The sequence below is a fragment of the Chiloscyllium plagiosum genome, chromosome 6 (assembly GCF_004010195.1).
Source record: "Chiloscyllium plagiosum isolate BGI_BamShark_2017 chromosome 6, ASM401019v2, whole genome shotgun sequence".
Lineage (NCBI taxonomy): Eukaryota > Metazoa > Chordata > Chondrichthyes > Orectolobiformes > Hemiscylliidae > Chiloscyllium > Chiloscyllium plagiosum.
Genome location: NC_057715.1, coordinates 118,889,039 through 118,898,455, shown reverse-complemented (window position 1 = coordinate 118,898,455; position 9,417 = coordinate 118,889,039). Strand labels below are relative to the sequence as shown.

Below are 9,417 nucleotides of genomic sequence, written 5' to 3'. Positions count from 1 at the left end.
AACTCCAATGAATACAATCCCAGGATCCTCAGCCGTTCCTCATATGTTAAACCTACCATTCCAGGGATCATCTGTGTGAATCTCCGCTGGACACGCTCCAGTGCCAGTATGTCCTTCCGGAGGTGTGGGGACCAAAACTGGACACAGTACTCCAAATGGGGCCTAACCAGAGCTTTATAAAGTCTCAGTAGCACAACAGTGCTTTTATATTCCAACCCTCTTGAGATAATTGACAATATTGAATTCGCTTTCTTAATCACGGACTCAACCTGCATGTTTACCTTTAGAGAATCCTCAACTAGCACTCCCAGATCCCTCTGTACTTTGGCTTTACGAATTTTCTCACCGTTTAGAAAGTAGTCCATGCTTGTATTCTTTTTACCAAATGCAAGACTTCGCATTTGCTCCATCAGCCATTTCCTGGACCACTCTTCCAAACTGTCTGGATCCTTCTGCAAAGATCCTTCTCCCATTCACTACAAAGATTTGTTTCTTTCATAAAGACAGAAGCAAGGGCTTCATTTAGGGCTTCCCCTACCACCTCAGACTCCCTATGTTATCCCTGATCGGCCCTACTCTTTCTTTGACCATTTTCTTATTCCTCACATAAGTGTAAAATGCTTTTGTGTTCTCCCTAATCCGTTCTGCCAAGCCTTTCTCGAGCCCCCACCTGGCTCTCCTCAGACCATTTTTGAACTCCTTCCTGGCCTGCCTGTAATCCTCTAGAGCTGAGCTTGACCCTAGCTTCCTCCACCTTATGTAAGCTACCTTTTTCCTTTTGACGAGAAGCTCCACCGCTCTCGTCACCCAAGGTTCCTTTATCTTACCACTTACTGTCTGTCTCAGAGGGACATATTTATTCATCACTTGCAACAACTGTTCCTTAAACAGTCTCCACATGTCTATAGTGCCTTTACCATGGAACAATTGCTCCCAATCCATGCTTCCTAACTCATGTCTAATCGCATCATAGTTTCCTCTTCCCCAATTAAATATCCTCCCATTTTGCCTAATCCTCTCCTTCTCCATAGCTATGTAGAATGTGAGGCAGTTGTGGTCACTATCACCAAAATGCTCTCCCATCACAAGATCTGATACCTGCCCCGGCTCGTTTCCGAGCACCAAGTCTAGAGTGGCCTCTCCCCTCGTCAGCCTGTCAACGTACTGAGTTAGGAAACCCTCCTGAACACACCTTACAAAAACAGCTCCATTCAAATCTTCTGCTCGAAGGAGGTTCCAATCAATATTGGGAAAGTTAAAGTCACCCATTACAAAACCCTACTACATCCACACTTTTCCAAAGTCTGCCGACCTATGCTTTCTTCCATCTCCCTGCTGCAATTGGGGGGCCTGTAGTAAATCCCTAACAAGGTGACTGCTCCCTTGCTGTTCCTAATTTCCACCCATACTGACTCAGTAGGCAGATCTTCCTCGACAATGGAAGCAAACAGGACTCATATATAAAGAGACTGTGGATCAGTTATTCTGAAAAAAGACAAGGTCCTTGTGGTATATAAAAGAAAAGGAAAAACTTAAAAGAATTAGGAAGGCAAAAAGAGGCCATGAAATGTAGGAAGTAGGATCAAGAAGAATCTCAAGGTATCTTGTATGTCTAATAGGAGCAAGGAGGTACCGAGGGAAAGGACAGTTATCTGAAGGAGGAACAGAGGAATTGGGCTAACCTTTCAACTATATCCTGTTGTATCCTTTGTCAATCTTTCTCACTACCTACAATGCCACCAATTTGTTTTTGTATTTTTTTTACACAGAGGGTGGTAGGTAGCTAGAATAACCTCCTCAGAAAGGTGACAGAAGCAGAAATGATAGTAACATTTTAAGAAACCTTTAGACAAATACTTGAACAGGAAGAAAATAGAAGGATACAGACTATATGCGGGCAGGTGGGATTAGTTTAGAATGGTATCATAGTCAGTGCAGGCTGGGTGTGCCAAAGAGCCTATTTCTGTGCTGTACTGCTCTACGGTCAATGGAGTTCAGAGGAATGAGGAACGATCTTATAGAAGCCGATAATGTTCAGACAGGACCAGACAGGGTAAACACAGGAAGGATATTCTCAATGATCAGGGTGTCCAGAACCAGAGGATCACTGTTTAAAGATAGGGAAGAGGCCACTTAGGGCTGAGAATGAGGAGAAATGTTTTCACCCAAAGAGTGGGGAGCTTGTGGAATTCTCTGCCAAAGAAAACAGATAAGGCCAAAACATTTGAGTGTTTTCATGGACACTCCCAGGTTTTTTTAACCCCTCTCCTGGGTATATCTCACTCCTGGGTATTTATGTCTTTTCTCCTTGTTATTTTTACATTACTCTTCAACCACCTGAAGGTGCAGCACTCAGAAAGCTTTTGCTTCCAAATAAACCTGTCGGACTATAACCTGGTGTTGTGTGATTTTTAAATTTGTACACCCAAGTCCAACATCAGCACCTCCAAATCAATTTCAACTCAGATTTTTAACTCTCTCCTACTAGCTATTTTCACTCCTCTTCTGATTACTTGACGGTTATCATGAATATTTATCTTCCCAGGCATTTTTACCCCTCTTCCAGGTGTTTTTTTTACCCCTCAGTTAACAAACTGGAGAAAGGAACTAAGGGCATTGTGGCTGGGTTTCTAGGTGGCACAAAGATAGGTGGAGGGACAAGTAGTGTTGAGGAAGTGGGGAGGCTGCAGAAAGACTTGGAGAGGCTGGGAGAGTCAGCAAAGTGGAACATGAAATATAACAGGAAAGTGAGGTACTTTGGTAGGAAGAATAAAGGCACAGACTGTTTTTGAGATGGAAATAGGCTTTAGAAATCTTAAGCACGAAGAGATTTGGGCGTCCTAGTTCAGGATTCTCTTACGGGTTAGAACATGCAGGTTCTGTTGGCAGTTAGGAAGACAAGTGCATTGATTTCAAGAGAGCTAGAGTACAAGAGCAAAGATATGTTGCTGAGGATGTACAAGGCTCTAGTCAGACCGCATTTGGAATATTTTGAGCAGTTTTGGTCCAGGTGTCTAAGGAAGGATGGGGCATTGGAAGGGATCCAGAGAGATTGAGGACTGTGGGTCTATACTCAATGGAGTTTAGAAAGATGAGAGGAGGGAGCTCATTGATACTTACAGAATATTGAGAGGCCTGTATAGAGTGGTTGTGGAGAAAATGTAGGAGAGACCAGGACTGGAGCGCACAGCCTTAGAGTGAAGAGACAATGATTTAAACTAAGATAATAGACAATAGGTGCAGGAGTAGGCCATTCCGCCCTTCGAGCCAGCACCACCATTCAATATGATCATGGCTGATCATCCTCAATCAGTATCCTGTTCCTGCCTTATCCCCATAACCCTTGATTCCACTATCCTCAAGAGCTCTATCTAACTCTTTCTTGAAAGTATCCAGAGACTTGGCCTCCACAGCCTTCTAGGGCAGAGCATTCCATATACCCACCACTCTCTCGGTGAAGAAGTTTCTCCTCAACTCTGTTCTAAGTGGCCTACCCCTTATTTTTAAACTGTGTCTTCTGGTTCGGGACTCACCCATCAACGGAAACATGCTTCCTGCCTCCAGAGTGTCCAATCCTTTAATAATTTTATACGTCTCAATCAGATCCCCTCTCAGCCTTCTAAACTCAAGGGTATACAAGCCCAGTCGCTCCAATCTTTCAGCGTAAGATAGTCCCGCCATTCCAGAAATTGACCTAGTGAACCTACGCTGCACTCCCTCAATAGCCAGAATGTCTTTCCTCAAATTTGGAGACCAAAACTGCGCACAATACTCCAAGTGTGGTCTCACCAGGTCCCTGTACAGCTGCAGAAGGACCTCTTTGCTTCTATACTCAATTCTTCTTGTTATGAAGGCCAGCATGCTATTAGCTTTCTTCACTGCCTGCTGTACGTTCATGCTTGCTTTCATTGACTATGTACAAGAACACCTAGATCTCGTTGTACTGCCCCTTTACCTAACTTGACTCCATTTAGGTAGTAATCTGCCTTCCTGTTCTTGCCACCAAAGTGGATAACCATACATTTATCCACATTAAACTGCATTTGCCATGCATCCGTCCATTCACCTAGCCTGTCCGGGTCACCCTGTATTCTCCTAACATCCTCATCACATTTCACACTGCCACCCAGGATGAATTTCTTCAGCCAGAGGATGATAAATCTATGGATCTGTTGCAGAAGGCTGTGGAGACCAAGTTATTGAGTGTATTTAAGACAGAGATAGATAGGTTTTTGATTAATGAGGAGATCAAGGGTTACAGGGAAGTGGAGAATGGGGTTAAGAAACATATCATCCACGATCGATAGGTGGAGCAGTGTGATGGGCCAAATGGCCTAATTCTGCTCCAATATCTTATGACCTTCTGGTCCTGACTGTTTTTACCCCTATCTCATGTTTTTACTCATCTTCTGGGTATTTTTATGCACCAGCTACAGGAAGGATGTTGTGAAAGGGTTCACAAAAGATTTACAAGGATAGGTTAGAGTGCAAAGAATAAGAGGGAACCTGAGGGGCAACTTTTATTCTTACACAGAGGATGGTACGCATATGGAATGAGCTACCAGTGGAAGTTGTTGAGGCGGGTACATTAACAACATTTAAAAGGCATTTGGACAAATACATGGATAGGAAAGGGTTAGAAGGATATGGGCCAAATGCAGGGAAATGGGATTAGTGTCGATGGGCATTTTGGTCAGCATGGAGCAGTGTGGGCCGAAGGGCCTGTCTCTGTGCTGCAGAACTCTGTCTCTATAAGGATATTGCCAGGCTTGGAGTGTTTGAGCTATAAGAAGAGGCTGAACAGACAGACTATTTCCCCTGGAGCATTGGAGGCTGAGGGGTGAACTTATAATGGTTTATAAAATCATGAGGGGCATGGATAGGATAAATAGACAAGGTCTTTTCCCAGGGGTGGGAGAGGTTCAAAACTAGAGGGCATAGGCTTAAGATGAGAGAGGTAAGATTTGAGAGAGACCTAAGGGACAACTTTTTTATACAGAGGGTGATACATGTATGAAATGAGCTGCCAGAGGAAGTGGAGGAGACTGGTATAATTACTGGTATAATTTAAAAGGCATCCGGATTGGTACATGAAAAGGAAGGGTTTAAAGGGATATGGGCCAGATGCTGGCAAATGGGACTAGGGTTATTTAGGCTATCTGGTCAGCATGGATGAATTGGACCGAAGGGTCTGTTTCTGTGCTGAATACCTCTATGACCTCTCCCAAGTTTTTTTTAATCTCACTCTTCCCTCCCCTCAGTGTTTTTACTTGTCTTCTGGATATTTTCACCCCTCTAACAGGTGATTTTACCATTCTCCTTTTTTTAAAACCCCTCTCATGGGTACTTTTAGAGCTCTCTCCATAGAAATGAGACAGCACACAAGAGGGCCATTGTGCCCATCTTGTCCATGCCGACCCAGATACACTTTCTAATCCCATCTTCCTGCACATAACCCATATCCCTGCAGCTTCCAGCACTTAAGGTGTAGATCCAGATACTTTGGAAAAGAGTTTAGGCTCTGTGTCTCCACCACCAACTCAGGAATGAACTCCAGATACCCACCAAACTCCACATAAAAATGTTTTTCCTCACAGCCCCTCTAATCCTCCTGCCACTTCATTTGAATTCATGACCACTGATATTTGAACTCTGCCAAGTGAAACAGGTTTCTCCTGTTTACACTATGCTTACCATTTCAGGTTTTGTATACCTCAATCACGTCACCCCTCTGCCTCCTCTGTTCCAAGGAAAACAACCCCAATCTCTTCACATAGTTACAATTCTCTAGCCCTGGCAACATTCTGGTAATTCTTCTCTGCACTTTCTCCAGAGCAATTACATCCTTCCTGTAATGTGGTGACCAAAACTGCATACAATACTCCAGTTCTTTACAGCCGAAACTTTATTGCTGGAACAGCACAGCAGGTCAGGCAGCATCCAGGGAACAGAAGATTCGACGTTTCGGGCACATGCCCTTCTTCAGGAATGAGCAGAGAGTGTTCAGCAGGAGAAGATAAAAGGTAGGGAGGAGGGACTTGGAGGAGGGGCGTTGGAAATGTGATAGGTGGAAAGAGGTCAAGGTGAAGGTGATAGGTCGGAGTAGGGTGGAGGCGGAGAGGTCAAGAAGAAGACTGCAGGTCAGGAAGGCGGTGCCGGGCTGGAGGGATTCGGCTGATACAAGGTGGGGGGAGGGGGGATGAAGAAACTGGTGAAGTCCAAGTTCATCCCCTGTGGTTGGAGGGTTCCCAGTCGGAAGATAAGACGCTCCTCCTCCGACCGTCGCGTTGTTGTGGTTTGGCGGTGGATGAGTCCAATGACCTGCATATCCTCGGTGGAGTGGGAGGGGGAGTTGAAATGCTGTGCTACAGGGTGATTGGGTTGGTTCGTCCGGGTGGCCCAGAGGTGCTCTCTGAATCGCTCCGCAAGTAGGCGGCCTGTCTCGCCAATATAGAGGAGGCCACACCGGCTGCAGCGGATGCAGTAGATAATGTGGGTGGAGGTGCAGGTGAATCTGTGGCGGATATGGAAGTTCTTTACAACCTTAGCTACCTGCACCGCTACCTTTAGCGACCCGTGCACTTGCACACCAAGACCTCACTTCATCTCCCCCTCACTGTATTCCCTTTTACTGTTTGACCTTCCTAAATGCATTACCTCACATTTATCAGAGTGACCTCTAACTGCAACTTTCCTGTCCACTCCACCAATCCATCTGCATCAGTTATCCTCCACACTATCCACTGCACAGCCAATTATTGAGTTATCTGCAAATTTCACAATTGTTTAAATTCAATTTGTTAATGTATAAAACAAACAGCAGAGGTCCCAACACCGAGCCCTGCGGAACACCACTCAAAACTGCTTTCCATTGGCAAGAGCAGATATCGACCATTACCCTTTGTTTCCTGTTACTAAGCCAACTTTGGATCCAATTCAACATATCATCCTGTACCCCATGGAATTTTACTTTTTTTAACCAGTCTGCCATGTGGAACCTTGTGAAATTAGGTTTATTTTCATTAGAAAAAAGGAGATTGAGGAGGGACCTGATTGAGGTTTACAAAATCATGAAGGGTATAGACAGGGTGGATAGAGACAAGCTTTTTCCAAGGTGGAAGGATTCCATAACGAGAGGTCACGTTTTCAAGGTGAATGGTGGAAAGTCTAAGGGGGATACACGCAGCAAGTACTTTACACAGAGGGTGGTGGGTGACTGGAACGCATTGCCAGCAGAGGTGGTAGAGGCAGGCACGGTAGATTCATTTAAGATACGTCTGGACAGATGCATAAGTAGGTGGGGAGCAGAGGGATACAGATGCTTAGGAATTGATCGACAGGCTTAGACAGTACATTTGGATCGGCTCAGGCTTTGAGGGCCGAAGGGCCTGTTCCTGGGCTGTAAATGTTGTTTGTTTTGTTCTTCTTTGAAATGCCTTCTCACTTTCACCTTGCTACAATCCATGTAGACAACATCCACTGCACTACCCTCATCGATCCTCTTTGTCACTTCCTCAAAGAATTCAATCAAATTTGTAAGGCACTGCCTTCCCTTATCAAAGGCACGCTGACCATCCCTGATTAGTCCATGGCTTTCTAAGTGACAGTTTATTCAATTTCTCAGGATTGATTCTAACAATTTGACAAAAGGATTCAAGAAAGATTAACTGACCTGTAATTATTTAAAAAGGATACAAAGGAAAGGCCAAACAATGAAACTGCATTCACATTTCTCCAACACCTCACCTGTGTTTAGTGAAGATTGGAAAATAATCCTCAGAACATCTGCTATTTCCTCCCTGAACTTCTTCAATGTCCTAGGGAACAATCTACCCAATCCTGGTGACTTCTCCACCTTCAAGGATTCCAACTCCTCTAACACTTCCTCTCTCATTATAATTATTTTGTATAATATTTCACACTGCTCCTCTTGGATTACTGTACAACATCATCCCTTTCCTTTGTGAAAATGGAGACAAAAAATCTAAATTTTTTCCCATATCCTCTGCAACTTCACACAAGTTTCTTTCTTCATCTGAGTTAGGAACTAATTCTTCATTTTATCGTTTTGTTTTTATACACTAGTTAAAATATCTTTGGGTTTTCCTTTATCTTGCTTGCTTTTTGATTTTCTTATTTCTTTTCTTCATTCGATCCCTGTACTTTCGATACTCCACTAGGCTGTCTGTAGTGTTGAGTATTTTGTGACTATCTTAAACTCTCTTTTTCTATTTAATTTTCTCCCATATTTTTCTCGACAATTGTAGGGGTCTAGATTTGGCAGTACCGTGCTTATTTTTGGAGGGGACTTGTCTGCTTTGTGTCCTGAGGACCTCACCTTTTACTGCCTCCCACTGGTTTATCCCCTCACATCCTGGATCAGTGGTGCTGGAAGAGCACAGCAATTCAGGCAGCATCCGACAAGCAGCAAAATCGACGTTTCAGGCAAAAGCCCTGCATCAGGAAGGGCTTTCGCTCGAAACGTCGATTTTGCTGCTCGTCGGATGCTGCCTGAATTGCTGTGCTCTTCCAGCACCACTGATCCAGAATCTGGTTTCCAGCATCTGCAGTCATTGTTTTTACCTTTATCCCCTCACAGCCATGTCCAGTCCACCTCAGACAAACCACCTCTCAGTTTTATAAAATTTGCATTCCCCCAGTTAAAACCTTTTCCTCCTGATTTATCTCTGTCCTTTTACATAATACTAAACCAAACTGAATTGTGGCCACTATCCCTGATACATAGATTAGATTAGATTAGATTAGATTACTTACAGTGTGGAAACAGGCCCTTCGGCCCAACAAGTCCACACCGACCCGCCGAAGCGTAACCCACCCAGACCCATACTCCTACATTTACCCCTACACCTAACACTACGGGCAATTTAGCATGGCCAATTCACCTAACCCCTGCACATTTTTGGATTGTGGGAGGAAACCGGAGCACCCGGAGGAAACCCACGCAGACACGGGGAGAATGTGCAAACTCCACACAGAAAGTCGCCTGAGGCGGGAAATGAACCCGGGTCTCTGGCGCTGTGAAGCAGCAGTGCTAACCACTGTGCTACCGTGCCGCCCACAAAGTACCTGGGGAGGTGCCGATACAGTCGCCCACTGTCACTTCACCCACTTGTCCATCTTTATTTCCCAAAATTAAATCCAGAACATGGCTCCTCTCATTGGGTTAGTCACATATTCTCACCTCGTCTGGGTATTCCCTTATGCTTCTGCCGGGTATTATTACCCCTACCCCTGGGTAATGTATCCCCTCTCTGGGGTATGTATACACCCCCTTTCCCCAGGTGTCTCTACAGCCCCTACAGCTAGCTTCTTACCCCACTAATAGGTATTTTTACTTCCCTTTCCCAGATGATTGTACCCCCTCTAATGGGTGTTATTCCCCCCTCCCTGGGTGAT

At 44.7% G+C, this 9,417-nt stretch overlaps 1 protein-coding gene across 1 annotated transcript in view; it reads right to left on the bottom strand.

The window, feature by feature from the left end:
- apbb1 (amyloid beta (A4) precursor protein-binding, family B, member 1 (Fe65)) overlaps positions 1–9,417 on the bottom strand; it is a 127,981-nt gene that overhangs the window by 117,599 nt on the left and 965 nt on the right. The gene's annotated exons all lie outside the window — the stretch shown is intronic.